Here is an 11,843-nt window from a genome sequence, read left to right on the forward strand (position 1 = left end):
GTCTCTCACACACAAAGGCAACCCTTCAGAAAAGAGAGGGCTTAAAAGGAAAAAAAAAAGGCATGCTTGATTTCATAGCTCCTCCTTCCACAGCTAGCTGGAATACTTGACAGAAATAATGTAAGTAGAAATTTAGTGAACTGGTCACTTTTGTCAACTTTGGAGGCTCTGATTTAGGAGGGTGGTAGATACCTTTGCTGTCCTCTTGCCTGCATTTCCCCAGTGCGAAAACTTGGCTTCAAGATCTCTTTTGATGCTGCTCTGTACACAAAACTGTTTTAGGCAACTCCTACTTTATTCTTTAACAAATGGTATTTCCTACACCATTACTTCTATTTCAGTGTGAATGCTGAAGTTGTGTAGTTCTTCTGTAGTCATGATTTTTATCATTTTAATGTTCAGCTGAAGAAACTGAAATGGTTAGAGATTGTGTCTACCTTGGTTCAGTCATCTCTCCAAATGGAGACTACAGCCAAGTAATCAAAAGAAGACGGACACTCAGAAGATCAGCAATGAATATATTTGAAAAAAAATCATCAAGGGTAAGAATGTGTCATTGGAGACCAAGACGAAGATAAGACCATCTGCACTCTTGTATTTGTGATCACCGTATACAGATGTGAAATCTGGACAGTAAAGAAAGCTAACGGGAAGAAGACTGATGCATTTGAAATGTGGTGTTGGAGAACTTTGTGGTACTCTGGACCGGCAGGAAGATTACATGTGGATCCTGGATCAAATCAAGACTGAACTATTTCTGAAGGCAAAAATGTTGAAGCTGAGGTCTGTTTGGGCACAGACTCTCTGGAAAAGACAATAATCCCGGGAAAGGCTGAAGGCAGCAAGAAAAGAGGAAGACCAAATACGAGATGTACTGATTCCCTAAAGGAAACCATAGGTTTGAATTTTCAAAAGCTGAGCAGGGCAGTTGAGGGCAGGACATTTTGGAAATCAAAAGGGTTGCTATAAGTTGGGGGTGACTTGATGGCACAAAACAACAACTGCAATCTCATGTTTTCCTCTGCTTTACAGAGTGAGTTACTTTGTCAAGTCATCTGTTTCCCCACAGATGTGCTGTGGGCAGGATATGAGGCAGTGGCGTGCAAAGAAAGTAAATTTTTACTACCTGCAGTCATGGATTTTTCTTTTTCTAATTAAAAATAAACAAACAAGTCCTAAGAAAGGACACAGTCACCTCCTCCCCCGCTTTGCCAGCAAACTCTAGTTCTAGTCTTTCCTAAGCGTTCTACACAGAAAATCAGAATATATTTTTTTTCATGACCATATTGAGAGAACTGCAGATATTAAGGCTGCCACATCTCCCTCTAGGTTGCTGGGGAAACTTTCATTCTTTTTCTGTGCAGTTCCTTTCCCTTTGCATTCCTGAGGATGGATGGATTCTCTCTTTCTGTTTGTGTGTGTTTAAGAGGGGAGAAAAAGCAGTAATTGCTTGAACTCTAAGCCACAACAGTTATCTAACGCAGAGCCATGAGATAGGGGTTCTGGAAATCCAGGTTCTCATGTGTGAATAATGCTGTGATTAAATATTTAATTTTAAAAGGATGTTTGTTGGAACTCAGTGCTCCCTGGAGATACAGGTTCTTGACCAAGACACCTCTTTCCCTTTTGTCACATGTGAGGTTGCTGATTATAGGAACTAAGCAGGGAAAACGGTGCTTCTGCACATGCTCTGATGCTTTGACATCATCCATCCATCCATTTTCATTTATTTTCATGTTCCTGGATTGATACTGAAAATGTACTGTGTCGACACTCAAATTAAGTTTCTCAAATTAAGTTCTGGCAACTGACATTTGCAATGAAATGCGGCAGTTCATACTGTTCAGGGTTCTAGTTAGTGAGCCAGCTGTGCCTGCCCTCAGAATATTTCATTCCATTTCCCTGAAGCAAAACAACAGGGAGAACCTGGGACAAAAATAGTAAACTTTTCCAAGGTCTGATTACACACAGGGAAGGAGGAGAAAGCGTTGCAGTGACCCAGAGTCCAGACTCACCACAGATGGGGTGTGACTCTAGGATGACACTGATTCTCCCAAAATCTGGATTTGTGGCCCAGGTGCTGTGTAGAGCTGAGTGTTTTTCCACACCACATGTATGCAGTGACATGAAAAGCACTTAGCACTAAAAATGTAGTACTGTAATAAAAGAGAACAATAACTTTTAACTGTTTCATTCTATCTAAAATCCGGGGCCTGAGACATTTGCCCTCACTCTCCTTAACGAAATACTTGGTCTTACAGAGAAGGCATAATGAGCAATGGGCACGGGTGGAGTGGAGGCCAGGATACCTTAAGAAGATCTAATCCCGTTGAGGTCACTAGCTTAACTGGGTTGTGTTGTACACTCCCTGCCTCTCATCTGTAGCAGAGGAATAATAACAATACTGAATCGCTGTATTATTAGCATATGACAGAGCTGAGGGATGTTAGGTCTTGCAAATATGGTTGGACTACAGCACCCATCACCCCTCCCTGGCTATGCAAATAACAAAATCAACAATTGGGGTTCCAAGAGTTTCCTGTCCCATCACAGAGGTTATGGATAGCAAAGATCTGAGGAGTCCAGAAGTTCTGTATAAAAGTTTGTGTGCGTATGTATGTTTGTGTATGCAAGCTGTCAAGCTAGGCAACAATTCTTATGTTGCTCTGTGAGGCACTACCCTGTTTCCCTGAAAATAAGACCTAACCTGGAAATAAGCCCTAGTATGATTTTTCAGGATGCTCGTGATATAAGCCCAACCCCCAAAATAAGCCCTAGTTAAGGGAAACCCCGCCCTCCACCCTTGTGCAGCAACCAGAAGAAGATGACACAACTGTATTTGAATAAATGTAGATGGTTGTACATGAGGGGGAAATCCCCTGAAAATAAGTCATACTGTAATGCGTTTTTTGGAGCAAAAATTAATATAAGACTCTTATTTTCAGGAAAACACGGTATCAAGGTAGTCTCAGAAGGGAGAGGGGGAAAAAAACACTTTTAAGGTCGTCTTTGGGGTTCTGCTGAATGCAAAAGTCTTACAGAAACCCCCTTCATTGTATAATAATAATACTTTATTACGATCAACAGATCAGATGTGTCTCTTCATTGTAGTCATACAGAACATTTTCTACAGGTCTAATAATGAACAAGTCCTGCATCTCCATACTCTGGAGAGAAGCCTCTCTCAAGGCCTCCTTTGGAGAAACATTGCCTTTGCTTTTTGAAGTAAATGGAAGCAATGCGGAGTCAGCTCATCTTTGAAACAGACCCCTATTACTGTACTCAGATGCTGCTATGCAGGAGTACTTTAGGACTTATTTTGTTTCGCTTTGTTTCCTCACCAGCCTCTAGCTTTCTGCTTCAGCCTGTTTCTGTCTCTGGGCTCCCCTTTATTTTTGTGTAATTTCCCAGAGGGCCCATTGGCAAGACAGAGAATGTGCCCTCAGCAGTCATGCTGCTGATCAGGATATGGCCGCTGCGCACCAGCTGGGTTTCTCAGCACAGCTTGCTTGCAAGCTAGCTGCAGGGTGCAGAGCACGTGCTGGCTTTTTGTGTGTAGCTGGGAATGCGCAGCAACACAGCTGACCTTAGCCCACAGTCCCTCCTCTAACAGTGTGCTTTCGACATGAGTCTCTTGGTGGGAAGAAATGACCTTTAGTTCTCTACAGTAATGCTGGGCATGTTTGTTTTTTCCATGTTCTTGTTATCTCCATCTCGGCCATATTTCACCTATGGTTTCTTTAAAAAGTGCTTCAGAAAACCTGTATTTACCCTGGCTGCGTATGTGACATTACCTTACTTTACTACCCCTTTCTGGTCACCCATAGAATGTTGTCCTGTTCTGCAGGGTAAAGGACAGCTTCTATGTCTAAAGAACTTTGTTTCCTAGGCAGTACCAAGGCTTGGCTAGTGGACATATGCAGAAGCTAAGTAAGTTACAGCTAAAGAGTATAGGTTATGCAGAGCTTCTAAATATAAAACAAGCAAAAAAAGGGCAAAAACTAATATTCTCAATATTGCATAAATGTTAGAATAATGCACATTTATGAGTCATGCTATGAGACTTCAACAAATCTTAACATGAATGTCTTGTAGAAATAACTGCTTTGTGACTTTATGGTAAACTCACCACAGAATTTGGGTCCCTGACAAACTCAGTTTTCACCACCACCACTGTTGCTGAAGAAAAAAAAGTTGCTGTTCCATGTTGTTCTGGAGATAACTTCAGAAAAGCATAGGCAAGGATCCTAATCTCCAGGACAAGAGCTTGGTACCCTTTGGACTAAATCCAGTCACTAGTCCCAGCAATAATAGAACCATTGAATCAATAACATAAGTCAACCTTGCATAAATCCCATTGATTCAGTGGGTTTACCATAGTTAGGACTAGCCATTGAATTTAAGCTGGTGTCTCCAGTTGTGTCATCACAAACATTTTGTAAATCTTATCTATAACCCTTCTTATTCTTCCTTGTTCTTACAAAACTGCAATGTATTTTGCTGTGCAGAAGATATGTCAGTGCTATTCAAAAGTGAATATGCCATGCTAATGGCTTGCATTGTACTTTTAATTGCTTTACATAATTTATTTATTGCACTCTTAATTTGGATGTGCCTGAATCTCTATTGATTTATGTTTCTAAAAATATACAGCCTTTCTAGAACCACATACCAGTGGAAGAACATCCAACACCATCCCAGAAAATCAAAGTAATCCCAAATAAACAGTCATCAAGGCTGCAATCTTAGTCACACTTTATTTAGGATACTGTCGAATCTAGCAGGGCTAGCTTCTGTATAGACATCTATGGGACAGAGAATGTAGGCATGGTACAGGATCAAACCAAGCATGTATCTGGTTCAGCATTCTGTTTTTGCATTATCGAAACAGTTGCCTACTGGAAACCTGCTGGCTGGACAGAAATGCTCTTGCAACCCCTGTACCACATTCCCCAGCAACTATTCCACTGATGCTCCGAAAGGCCTTCAGCTTTGACCCTGTGAGCATTGGTTCCACTACACCTCTGCTAATAAATTTTCAAAGCAAAGGGGACACAAGTATAGCTATGAGTACGCCAAATGCTCAGTAACCTCTAAAATATCCACATCCTCTCTAAAGATAAGCAGCAACATCTCATGTCCAACTTCTGGACATTCTTCAAGACAATTCCACACAGAGGACAGGGATCGGCTGTTGTTGCCAAATGAAGATTGCAGCCCTAATTCTTGCATGGGAGAGTGTGTCCGGCCATTTAAATTAAATTCATGCAGTGGGGCAGGATGAGGAATGGCCATATCTGGTTTAATTTGCCCTAGCGAGTAGACATGGTCTAGAGGGGCGGGGTATAAATTTAATAAATAAATAAATAAATAAATAAATAGCGGGTTGAATCAGAAATGGGAAATTCTACTGAGACCTACAACCTTCAATGAAATATAACTCCGCATTGCTTTCATGTCAAATACTTCAGACATGAAATAAGGTTCCTTATACTAATAAACTTGCTCTATTAGGTCCAGCAGCATATTTTAAGGGAGAAGTAGCAACGAGGTCTTGCGGTTAGAAAAATCAGTGCTTGGTTAAGTGTGTGTGAGAGTCCACCAGATCCAGAGGGGATTAATGAGCAATGAGTTTGACTGGGAACTCAGCCAGAATACTTTGATTTAGGCTAATCTAATCCTATTGAGGTCACCGGCATAACCAGTTTGTGTTGTGTGCTGTCTCACACAAGCTAAATATGGCATCTTCTCAATGGGCAAGGAGTAGTTAGGCTATATGACTGGAAAAGGTTCTGTGTTATAAGGAAATACCATATTTTCAAAAACCATAACCTAGTGGATCAGGGACAGAGAACCTGTGGCTTTCCAGATACTGTTGGACTGCGACTCTCATGAGTTATTGCTAGCTTAGTTTAATGATAACAGGTTGTGGTCCAGTGACATCTGGAAGGCCACATGTTCCCATCTCTGTTGTCAAATACACAATGCATATCCAAGTCAGCATTGCCTCTGTAGAGACTGGATACATCCTCAGATCTTCTGAAAGTCAAGAATTGTAATTCCCCACCCTCACTTCAACAAGGCTTATATGGAAAAAGGTAAAGGTTCCCCTTGACAATTTTTGTCAAGTCATGTTCGACTCTAGGGAGCGGTGCTCATCCCCATTTCCAAGCCATAGAGCTAGCGTTTTGTCTGAAGACAATCTTCCGTGGTCACATGGCCAGTGCGACTTAGACACGGAATGCTGTTACCTTCCCACCGAGGTGGTCCCTATTTATCTATCTGCATGCTTTCGAACCGCTAGGTTAGCGCGAGCTGGGACAAGCAACGGGCGCTCACTCGATTCGATCTTATGACTGCTTCGTCTTCTGACCCTGCAGCACAGGCTTCTGCGGTTTAGCCCGCAGCGCCACCATGCCCCCCTTATATGGAATAGCTGATGTCATTGGCTTGTTTTTCTCTGCCTCTTTCTATCCCATTTGCAATTTAAAACAATAAAAAGATCAAACACACATGCCCCATAAAAAATAAATAAACCAAACAAATAAACATTTTGGTGTGGGGCAGAGTGAGGTCAGCTTAGCACCACTATCTTCCCATCTTACTTTGTCCCATCCCATTGGATCTTCAAAGCAAGCCAGAATATTCTGATTTATTACTTTGCTGCCATTCACTGCGTGGGGTGGAAAGAATAGCCTCATTTAAGTTATTTGCTTTGCAGAGTTTCTTTTGGCTGGTTTCAGAGGAAGGCTGGGTCTGACTTGCCTTCAGAGAGAAAGACTTTCTTTTTCTTTGTTTGCCGAGAAAGTGCTTGAAAGAGCTGGCCTGGTACCCAGGGTTTATGAGACCTGGCATGTGGCAGAGTGTCTCTCTGTTTAGCTGACGTTTGAGTGACTGATGCCCACAGAATTCAAGATGGATGGCAGTAATCACAACACACAGATTTGATGTCTTGTGCCTTTTGACAACTTGGCGTGTGCCATATCTTCCGTCTCTGATCTTTCTAGGTAAATTTAAGGCTTAGGCAGAGCTGAAATAAGTGAACCCTTGAATGGATATTAGTTGTACTTAAGTATTTGATCACACCAAAACCAAATAAATAGCTGTCAGATTGATAAAATAGAAAGAAACACTTAAGTGAGCAAGCACTCATATTTAAAACATATTATTCTTAGTGCCAGAGAGTGTGGCCATTGTGGGTCAAAAGTTGGAGCTCTCTAGCCATAGAGATTTGGAAAGGGTTTTGGGCTGTTGCTATCCAGGCAGCTATGTAAGAACAGATAATAGTTAAATAGCTTGCTCTTGCTCTCCAAAAATTGGGGGGGGGGGAGGCCTGGATAAAATAAGGGTATCCTGAATATAATGACATCCATGCTTCAAGGCTCATTCTGAATCTGTGGCAGACATGATTTATATTTCATTAGGAAAAGCCTAGCTTAGAAATACTCACTGCCTGAGATTCCTAGACACTGTGAGCTCAGCTGTCCATTCTCTAGCAACCTCAGGGGGTTACTAAAGAAGACAGAAGGTCTGTTTTAATTGAGCCATTGATGCAGAATGACAACAAAAATTAAAAAGTAAATGATGAGCATATCATGCAGAAGGTCCCAAGTCAAATTCCCAATGTCTCGAGACAAGGCTGGAAATGATCCCGATTGAAATTCTAGTAAACTGGTGTCATCCCATTTTGGCTATACAATGCTGGATGGGCCAGTGGTCTGACTCAGTACATGTTGTTGTTGTTTAGTTGTTAAGTTGTGTCTGACTCTTTGTGACCCCCATGGACAAGAGCACACCAGGCCCTCCTATCTTCCACTGCCTCCTGGAGCTGGATCAAATTCATGTCAGTACATAGTAGCTTCCTTTCCTCTAAAGCAGTGGTTCCCAACCTTGGGTTCATGGACTTCAACTCCCAGAAATCCTGGCCAGCACAGCTAGTGGTGAAGGCTTCTGGGATTTTTAGTCCAATAACATCTGGGACTCAATGTTGAGAATCACTGCTCTAAAGAAATAGATGCATCATGCATCAGGACATGTATGAATTTAGTGCCAATATTAAGCAGTCAATTAAAGCATGTATTGGTAAAGATATTCCCATGTTTTATGCAAACTTGTAGGCTGTTCTTTTTTATTTATTTATCTTATTTATTCACACAAGCATCTTATATCGTTATCCTGTCAATCCCATCAGTCATCAGAAGTAGGAAACCAAGGGCTAGCCTGTGTATGTGTAATGCTGACTTGATTAACTTCATTTACAGTAGCATTTAGCAACATATTTTCATTCACATAACAATGAACTGCCACATTACATCTGCAATTTGTTCCCCTAATTTTATATATTAAAATAAACTTTCCATTTGTCCAGTTTACACAATCAGCTGTGAGCTAGCAAGGCTTGTGTGGACATCTAAAAATAAATAAAATGGTGTATATGTATATGAGAACTAAGAATGGGAATAAACAGATTTTACACTCAAGCTGGACCTTTGGGATAAATTCCAATTATGTTCAGTTACATTTGTGCTCTCCCTCCCCCATTTCTTGAATGGTTTTACACATTAATGTATGAGGTTTGATGGTTCATCACCAGAGCACTCTCTACAGCCAGCCCACAGTTGATGACTGGTTAAAGCCAGTCTATTGAATAACCTTGTGTCTGTAGGGATATGACATTCTTGTCTTGGTATTTGGGGCTTTGATGGCCTGTTCACACATGGACATCTTCCCTGCTGTTGTAGTAGTCATCAACTGAGAAACATGAACAGCTGAATAATACGTTTCTCTTTGCTTTTCCCAGAATTGTTTGCTTGGCTTAAAAATATAACACATGGCATCACCTTTTCCACTGTAAAAGACAATAATGCTGGTAGGAAAAAAGGGAAACAACAGGAATAGGAGCACTAAAAATGAGATGGATTTGTTCTGTAAAGTAAGCCACAACTTTTCATCTCCTAAATCGAAGCAATTCTGGCCATTTAAAGATGTGGTTTTTACTCTCTCAAAAGTATACGTTTTCGCATGGATAGATGGAGAGAAGGTGGAGAAGTGATGGCTGATTTCTTTCAATTGGGCAATGGGTATTACTTGATGTCTGTAAGCAGCAAGTGAGCCACCCACTGGTATTAGAAAATGATGCTTTTCTTTTTCAAACCCTCCGTAAACAAACAGTTAAAAAGTCTAGACAGATTGACATCCAACTTCTTGATTTGCTTCATTTCCCCACCCCACTTATTTAAAATTTTTAAGAGGTCTACCCTATGGCAGTAGATTCCTCACAATATTATCTACTGCAAATACAAAGAACAAAATTATGACATGATGCTTTCTTGGCAGAGAATGTGTGCCATTTTGTACTACTGGCATTTTTCCTAATCTGACCCCTGGCTGACACATCACCAAATCAAGTAGAGAAATAATATACAAAAATGTCTTGCTTGTCTATGCTTCAGTCTCTTATTTAGTGCCTCACATGCTGAGAGTGAAGTTTTTCAATAGTTTTCCCTCAGATTTTAGTGGAGATGAAAGTACTTTTCCCATCGCCCATCTATTGTGTGGGCTGGCATGACTCAGTAAATTCAGTTTGTTACCAGAAGAGAGAACTGTTTTCTTGAGATGCAGTCAAGTCTCTTAAAAAGACCAGTAAATCTAACTGTCAGCCAGAGGCTCCTGGAGGAATGACAGAGAGACCTTCATAGCCTTCATGCTTGATTAGTGGGTGACAGAATTTCCCTCAGCTACTCAGACTTTTGCAGGGTGATTTTCTGTTAATGGTTGTAGACTCTTGCTTTGCCATGAACGCAGAGGTGTTGTGAAGTTCCTTACAATTAGTATAGATAAAGCCCAAAATGTTTTGTGGATAAAATCCTTAAATCCTCTTCTGGCTCTATCAGCTAGATCAAAAGCAGGGTTGTGCTTTCCATCTGCTTATCTAGCTGCAAAGCTATGATGCAGAAGCCATTTTAGAAAGGATCTGGCTGAAAGGGTATTGCAGTTCAGGTAAGAAAGGAACATAAACCCAAGCAAAGACTTGGCAAGACTGGATCTCAATGTACATCGTTATGCATCTTTGTTCTTTCTTGCGTGCTATGCATCCTTCATTGTCTGAGGTTATTGGAAGGGACTAAATGCTTACATTTATAGCAATTAATTTCCCAGCGATAAAGCGTCAGAAATCTGTAAATTCTATTTCAATGAGCCATATCTTCCAGGTCTTTCTAGGGTGAACCCCTGCTTAGTGCACTTCAATGTTGATTTAAAAACATATTGATATAAGATAGGCAGACAGATCTGTCACTAACCAAAGTAAGATGGCCTCATCCTGCTGCAGTGGCAAGGTGTCAGAGGATGGAAAAGTCTTTATCCATTTTGCTCGATGCATGTTCCTTAATTTTCCCTACTGCCCATGGGTACAGTGAAGTCTGCAGTCCAGTCACCAATGCTAAAGTAAGGTGCACCTGCTTACCCAATCAGCTCCTCAAACATACTGAAGACTAGTGGCCCCCAAACATGGGCCTCCAGATGTTCTTGGACTACCACTCCCAGAAGCCTTCACCACCACCTCTGCTGGCCAGGATTTCTGGAAGTCCAAGAACACCTGGAGGCCCAAGGCTGGGGACCACTGACTGTTAAGGCACCATCATCTCTTTTGCTTCAGTCTTGGGTTAACCCTGCTTCCTCTTATGGTAATCATTTGCGGTGGAGCACATAGCTCTGCTCAGTCCTCGGAAGCTCAGCTGTCCTTATACAAACATTCAGAGAAATTAACTCTAGTAGACATGAATCCTAACAGTAATTTTCTCCCCAAACATGGGGAGACTTGCTGTTGTTTAACCAGTGGTTTGAACATGAGTTCACACAAAAATATTATACAGTATACACATATACTCTTTGCCATTTGCCAGACAATTAACATAAGACTACAGCTTAAGAATTTTGAAAAAACACAGTCCAGCAGCTGAGCAAAGAATCAAACACAGAGCTTCCCAGGAAGCCCAGTCAAGTTGCTTATCCACCAGGATATGTATCATATATATATGAGAACCTTGCTTCCTATCTGGTGACCTTAAATGATGTTTTAAGACCACTTATGTAGACATAATAATTAAGGCAAAAGGTTCACACCTGTTTCTAAATCACAAATACATGTGCACACATGGCTATCTCTTTCTACTCAGATAATGAAAGGAAACAGTGATCAAATTTCCTAATTTAAGGATAAAAGACGTTAACTGGGGAGATGAGCAAAGAAACATCTGTGCCATGACAGGGAACCTTCAACCTTCCAGATATTTTGGACTTTTAATTCATGGAAGCCCCAGCAAGCATGGCTGGTGTTATTGGATTATGGGAGTTGTGATCTAAATAAGATGGCAGGCTGAAGATTCTTTACTCTGAACTACTGAAAACTGACATGTCTAGCCCTTAACATATTTTTATTTTAAGATCACACTTAATTCTAATAAATGACTACTCAGCAGTCTAGTGCATTTACTTGAATTTACCCTGCAAAAAAGATGCCAGTTTACTTGTGGATGTTGCAAGGGAAGGTGTTATGAAAAGTCTGTTCTGTCATTCAGCAAATCTAAATAATTTATTATTCATTGTGGGAAATATATAGGCTAAGCATTAGGGTTGGCCTAAGATATTTTGCTGCCTGAGGCAAAAGACAAGATGACACCTCCCTTATTTCAATGTTAGTTCAGTTAGTAAAGGATGAGTTGTGTGATAATAGCTCTAGGAAAAAATGCTGCTTGGCTGCCATTTTTGCCATCTTTCCCCCAACAGTGGCCACACGAGACAGTCTGCTCACTCCGTCTGGTAGCAGGACATCAGCAATCTTT

The 11,843-nt window shown here is 41.0% G+C and overlaps 1 protein-coding gene across 8 annotated transcripts in view; it reads left to right on the forward strand.

The window, feature by feature from the left end:
* MXRA7 (matrix remodeling associated 7) overlaps nucleotides 1-11,843 on the forward strand; it is a 96,870-nt gene that overhangs the window by 1,571 nt on the left and 83,456 nt on the right. The window lies entirely within an intron of this gene.

Source organism: Pogona vitticeps, chromosome 2, assembly GCF_051106095.1.
Source record: "Pogona vitticeps strain Pit_001003342236 chromosome 2, PviZW2.1, whole genome shotgun sequence".
Taxonomy (NCBI): Eukaryota; Metazoa; Chordata; class Lepidosauria; order Squamata; family Agamidae; genus Pogona; species Pogona vitticeps.